The sequence below is a fragment of the Triticum dicoccoides genome, chromosome 6B, assembly GCF_002162155.2.
Source record: "Triticum dicoccoides isolate Atlit2015 ecotype Zavitan chromosome 6B, WEW_v2.0, whole genome shotgun sequence".
Taxonomy (NCBI): Eukaryota; Viridiplantae; Streptophyta; class Magnoliopsida; order Poales; family Poaceae; genus Triticum; species Triticum dicoccoides.
Window position 1 is genome coordinate 237320620 of NC_041391.1, and position 6862 is coordinate 237327481.

A 6862-nucleotide genomic window follows, 5' to 3' on the forward strand; every position below is an offset into this window, starting at 1 on the left:
ATAGGCTATTTTTACAAATTCGTCATTGAGGAAATACTACTTGAGGAATTTGCTAAGTGACGAAATACAAGCAGCAGATAAAGTACTCAGGTGCATGCATAACAAAGCAGTAGCATAATCATCATGATGAAATGAAGTATACATAGAGCACATGTAGCGTGTAAACAGGATAAACATGCAGAAGACAAGGTGACTAAAGAAATAGAGTTGAGGAAATTGAGAAAGTCTTCAGTCAGAGTCTTCAAACAGTAACGATCAAGTTCAACAATAAGTATGCGAGGAAATGGAAGGGTTGAGGAAATAGAACCAGCAGCTCGGTCAAGATAGTGATTTGGTAGACCAGTTTCAACTGTTGTGACAGTCGTACATCTGTTGGAGCGGTTTGGTATTTAAACCAAAGGACGCACAGTCTCATGACACACAGTCCTTACCGTATTCTCCTTGAGCTAAGGTCACACAGACCTCGCCCAATCACTCGTGGTAAGTCTTCAAGGTGACTTTCAAACCTTCACAAACTAGGTCACCCGGCGATCCACAATTCCTCTTGGATGCTCTAGACCTTGACGCCTAACCATCTGGAAGATGTAGTCTTCAAAGGTAACAAGCGTCGGTTCCACACAAGAACAATCTCTTCAGTGATGCTCAATCACTTTGGGTTTTAGGTGTTGGGGTTTTTCCTCACTAATGATTTTATCTAAAAGTCCTCGGAGGATGGGATGCTCTAAATGACAAGTGTCAATCTATCTCTTAGAGCAGCCAACCAACTAGTGGTTGAAGGGGGGCGGCTATTTATAGCCGGGGAGCAGGCCGACATGATAAGACATAAATGCTCCTAATGATATGACCGTTGGATGGATAAGATATCTGGATAGCTGGCTCGAAGCACATCAACGGTCGGAATTTGAGCTCTCAAATTCCTCAGGGCTATCATGTTCCTCACTGTAGGCAATTCGCACTGGCGAATTCCTAACTCCTCAGTTAGAACAAATTCCTCAGAGACCAGAAGAACTTCGTCTCTGCCACTGAAGAACTTGACTCAACTGCAAGAGATTTCCAAAGGCTTCACTCGAAGGATTGGGCATGTGTAGCCTTTGAGATGAGCATCACTTGGAAATTTTTCCTTAGTATTACCTCGACCCCCTTTAACAGTACGGTGTTTCCTATGACTCAAGAAAGGAAAATGAAACTACGAAAACAAAAGTCTTCACGCTTCATAGTCCTCGCATCAGTATCAATATCTTTACGGTCACACCAATTTTCTGATTTTCATAGTCTTGTAGAAAACCAAAGTCTTCATCTGAAGACATTCATTTTTAGCGGTCGACTTTCTTCGGATTTATCAAACTCCTCAGAGACTTATACGACATGTGTACACTCATAAACACCTTAGTCCCTTAACCTATAAGTTTTCAATGCACCAAAATCACTAAGGGGCACTAGATGCACTTACAATCTCCCCTTTTTGGTGATTGATGATAAATAGGTTAAGTTTTCAACGGGGATAAACATATGAAGTATAAATACTGATTTTGAGGTTGATTGCAAGATATAGAAGAACCCCCCCTGTGAAGATGTGCATATTTGAGGAATTTGCTTTGGACTGCAAATGCACATGTTAGGATAAAATCATGGAAATCTCCTCCTATATCTTGTAATCCATTCATGCATTTAACATATAGTATGAAGAATTTGAAATGCATGATGAAAAATGGTGCCTGACGAAATTCAGTATGCGTGCATTAAGTAACTTGAGGAAATAAGCATGCAGAAAGCAGTTACAAGGAGTCAGACCTCCATCGGACTTAAGTTTACAACTCATCAAACAAGCACTTCAAAAGAACGAGAGTTGCAACTTAACGACAAACATCCCATATATAGAGACCCGCTTGAAGACTAACTCAAATTTCTCCCCCTTTGTCATCAAATGACCAAAAGGGACAAAAATTGAGGACTAACGCCCCTGAAGAACATCAGCTCGAAGATGGTGGAGGAGTGCCAGCGATGTTGGGGTCGTTTATTGATGTAGCGCCTGCCGCAGTGTCGTCGAGATCCTTAGCTTCATCCGTCTCACGCGATGAAGAATATGAACTTGTGACCAGCTGAGGAACTTTGACCTTCTTGAATTTCTTTGAAGGAGGATGTGACCAGTCAAAGTTCTGCTGAAAGTCCATCTGCTTGAGATCTTCATCACTATAAAGATGAGAGAGTATAGCCCAAGTGCGGTCGAAGATTTCATGCACATAGTAATGATTTTTCTTCACAATGTTCTGAGTGACAGTCATGTTCTGAAGAATTGAGCCAAATTGACGCTTGACCCACTTGTGATTGCGATCGACTATCTGGTGAAGACTTGGAAGAAGCTCACGACCAGCCATCACACGTGGATCAATGGCATGAGGATTTTGATTGGTGGCTTTAGCGGCAGAGTCCTGGGTTGCAGAGTCATCATTGGTGGAGTAAGATGCAGCCTTGTGAAATTGACCATCCAATGGACGAGTGCCTTCATTAATAACAACAACTTTGCCTTTTTCATCAACTGAGGAAATAGTCCTTTTGAGGACTTCAATAGGAGGCAGAAAGCTGAGGTGATTTTGAAAGTCAACCTTGTATGAAATTGAAGATTTGGTTCCGATGAATTTCATAATCCAAGGAGCATAGGGCTTCAATTCAAATGGCGGCAGCGCAACATTGGCCAAAGTCCTCATGAAGAAATCGTGATAGTTAATGGGAATCCCATGAATGATGTTGAATAGCAAATTCTTCATGATGCCAACAACTTCTTCTTCTTCTTCAAAGTTGTGGCCTTTGATCGGACTGAGGGTTTTGGTCAATATGCGGTAGACGGTCCTGGGCACATAGAGTAAATCTTTCACGAGGAAAGTGGTTCTTGGAGCTTGGCCAGGTTGTAAAGGCTTCATCAACACTTGTGGCAAGAGCCTAAGCTTGGGGATGCCCAAGGCACCCCAAGGTAATATTCAAGGACAACCAAAAGTCTAAGCTTGGGGATGCCCCGGAAGGCATCCCCTCTTTCGTCTTCGTCTATCGGTAACTTTACTTGAGGCTATATTTTTATTCACCACATGATATGTGTTTTGCTTGGAGTGTCTTGTATGAATTGAGTCTTTGCTTTTTAGTTTACACAATCATCCTTGTTGTACACACCTTTTGGGAGAGACACGCAGGAATCATGATTTATTAGAATACTCTATGTGCTTCACTTATATCTTTTGAGCTAGGCATTATTGCTCTAGTGCTTCACTTATAACTTTTTAGAGCACGGCGGTGGCTTTTATTTTATAGAAATTGTTGAACTCTCATGCTTCACTTATATTATTTTGAGAGTCTTTTAGAACAACATGGTAATTTGCTTTGGTTATAAAATTAGTCCTAATATGACGGGCAACCAAGAGGGATATAATAAGAACTTTCATATGAAGTGCATTGAATACTATGAGAAGTTTGATTCTTTATGATTGTTTTGAGATATGAAGATGGTGATATTAGAGTCATGCTAGTGGAGTAATTGTGAATTTGAGAAATACTTGTGTTGAGGTTTGTGAGTCCCGTAGCATGCACGTATGGTGAACCTTGTGTAACAAATTTGGAGCATGAGATATTCATTGATTGTCTTCCTCATGAGTGGCGGTCGGGGACGAGCGATGGTCTTTTCCTACCAATCTATCCCCCTAGGAGCATGCGCGTAGTACTTCATTCAATGACTAATAGATGTTTGCAATAAGTATGTGAGTTCTTTTTGACTAATGTTGAGTCCATGGATTATGCGCACTCTCACCCTTCCACCATTAGTAGCCTCTCTTGTACTGTGCAACTTTCGCTGGTACGATACACCCACCATATACCTTCCTCAAAACAACCACCATACCTACCTATTATGGCATTTCCATAGCCATTCCGACATATATTGCCATGCAACTTTCCACCATTCAGTTTATTATGACACACTTCATCATTGTCATATTGCTTTGCATGATCATGTAGTTGACATCGTATTTGTGGCAAAGCCACCTTTCATAATTCTTTCATACATGTCACTATTGATTCATTGCACATCCCGGTACACCGCCAGAGGCATTCACATAGAGTCATATTTTGTTCTAAGCATTGAGTTGTAAGTAAATAGAAGTGTGATGATCATCATTATTAGAGCATTGTCCCATGTGAAATAAAAAAAGAGAGGCCAAAGAAGCCCAAATAAAAAAATGAGAGAAAAAGAGAGAAGGGGCAATGTTACTATCCTTTTTCCACACTTGTGCTTCAAAGTAGCACCATGATCTTCATGATAGAGAGTCTCTTATTTTGTCACTTTCATATACTAGTGGGAATTTTTCATTATAGAACTTGGCTTGTATATTCCAACGATGGGCTTCAAATGCCCTAGGTCTTCATGATCAAGCAAGTTGGATGCACACCCACTTAGTTTCTTTTGAGCGTTCATACACTTATAGCTCTAGTGCATCTGTTGCGCCGAAATCCCTACTCACTCACATTAATATTGATGTGCATCTCCATAGCCCGTTGATACGCCTAGTTGACGTGAGACTATCTCCCTCCTTTTGTCTTCTCCACAACCACCATTCTATTCCACCCATAGTGCTATGTCCATGGCTCACGCTCATGTATTGCGTGAAAGTTGAAAAGCTTTGAGAACATCAAAGTATGAAACAATTGCTTGGCTTGTCATCGGGGTTGTGCATGATTTGAGTATTTTGTGTGATGAAGGTGGAGCATAGCCAGACTATATGATTTTGTAGGGATAAGCTTTCTTTGGCCATGCTATTTTGAGAAGACATAATTGCCTTGTTATTATGCTTGAAGTATTATTGTTTTTATGTCAATATTAAACTTTTGTTTTGAATCTTTCGGATCTGAACATTCATGCCACAATAAAGAGAATTACATGGATAAATATCTTAGGTAGCATTCCACATCAAAAATTCTGTTTTTATCATTTACCTATACGAGGACGAGCAAGAATTAAGCTTGGGGATGCTTGATAAGTATCCAATGTATCTATAATTTTTTATTATTCCATGCTATTATATTATCTGCTTTGGATGTTTAATAGGCATTTATATGCTATTTTATATTATTTTTGGGACTAGCCTATTAACCGAGGGTGTCAGGACCCCGACTCGATGTCACATCGATCTAGCCGGTAACACCTCATATCACTTTGCGGCCTCACGCACGGTATCCCCACGGGTGTCGCCTTATCTTTGCCCGGGACCGTTTGCGCCTTTTGGCTCACGTATATGATAGTGTTGCTAGCATCCATATGATAAGGAGCCCGGGCTGACATGACTAGTCGTAAACCCAAAGTGGCACAGACTTACAGGGACAGGCATTCATGACCCAGCTTCGAACGTGTCGGTCATCAGCAAGTGGGTTCGGGCTGTAGCACTGGGCTAGCAGGACTCCGGTAAACCGGGCTGTAGCGGGCTAACAGGACTCCGGTACTCAAAGCGTGACATTTCCCCGAAGGGACAGACACAGGAACGAAGAAGGACACATGCCGACCAGCCTAAGTGTTCCAGAGCAGTAGCAAGCTACCATGGCTCAGCGGTAACACTAGGAGACATTTCCCGGTAAGAGAGGCTACTAAAGATAAACAACTAGATAGTCAGATCCCACACATACCAAGCATTTCAATAACATACACACAATATGCTCGATATGTGCAATACAACATGGCATCACAAAATGACTCTACGACTCAAGTAGTTTATTCAATAGGCTCCGAGGAGCGAGACATTACAAACATGGGTCTCATGACCCAACAATCAGAGCATACAAGTCAAAACACAAGCGGAAGCTATCATGTCTGAGTACAGACATCTATAAATGAAAAGGGCTGAGAAGCCTGACTATCTATCAGATCCTGCCGAGGGCACAAGATCGTAGCTGAGGTAACAAGCTAAACGTCGAAGTCCAAGCGGAACTACTAGTGAGACTGAAGTCTCTCTGCAAAAACATAAAATAGGCAAACGTGAGTACAAATGTACCCAGCAAGACTTACATCAGATCTATCTACATATGCATCATTATCAACAAGGGGGTGGTGGAGTTTAACTGCAGCAAGCCAGCTTTGACTCGGTGGCTATCCTGAACTACGACTGCAAGTAACTCTTTTGAGGTGGCGCACACGAGTCCACATATTCACCATATCAATACACCACTATGGATCCGCTCCCGTCTCCCTACGAGAACGCCATCCATAGCACTCACGCTTATCTTGCGTATTTTAGAGTATCCACTTTCACTTGTCTATGAACTATGCAATGGGGTCCAAGTTTCCCTATCCGAGGAATCCGGCTATTCGAATAGATGATGTTAACCCTGCAGGGGTGTACTTCTTCACACACGCTTTCGCCACTTATCGCCCTATACACGTCATGTACCTCGGCAACCTTCAAGCGGAAGCCGGGCGAGGGAGTCGGCCACGACCTGACTAACCGAACAAGTCTCTAGTCCAGGTTTATCGCCTATTCGGGTTCCATCCGCAAGGAGATCCGGCCGGGGTGTCGCTTACGGCCCCAAACGATGTGTGCAGGGTTCCCAAGCCCACCAACCGGGTGCCACTTGGTACACCGGGCCACTGTGCCTAGTCTGTCCCAAGCCCACCTGTACCGGGTGCCACTTGGTAGACTACTAACACTACCTACAAACACCAGAAACTAGTTGCAACTCCTGGACAGAGATCATGTTGATTAATAAGTCGAGAGAGCTTGGAGCGCCCGGAGCCCAATGTGTGGTAGTAACTGATCATGGATCACAAACACAGAACTCAGTTCCTGAGGACGGCTGCAATGAGACAACCCACCATGTACTCCTACATGGCCTC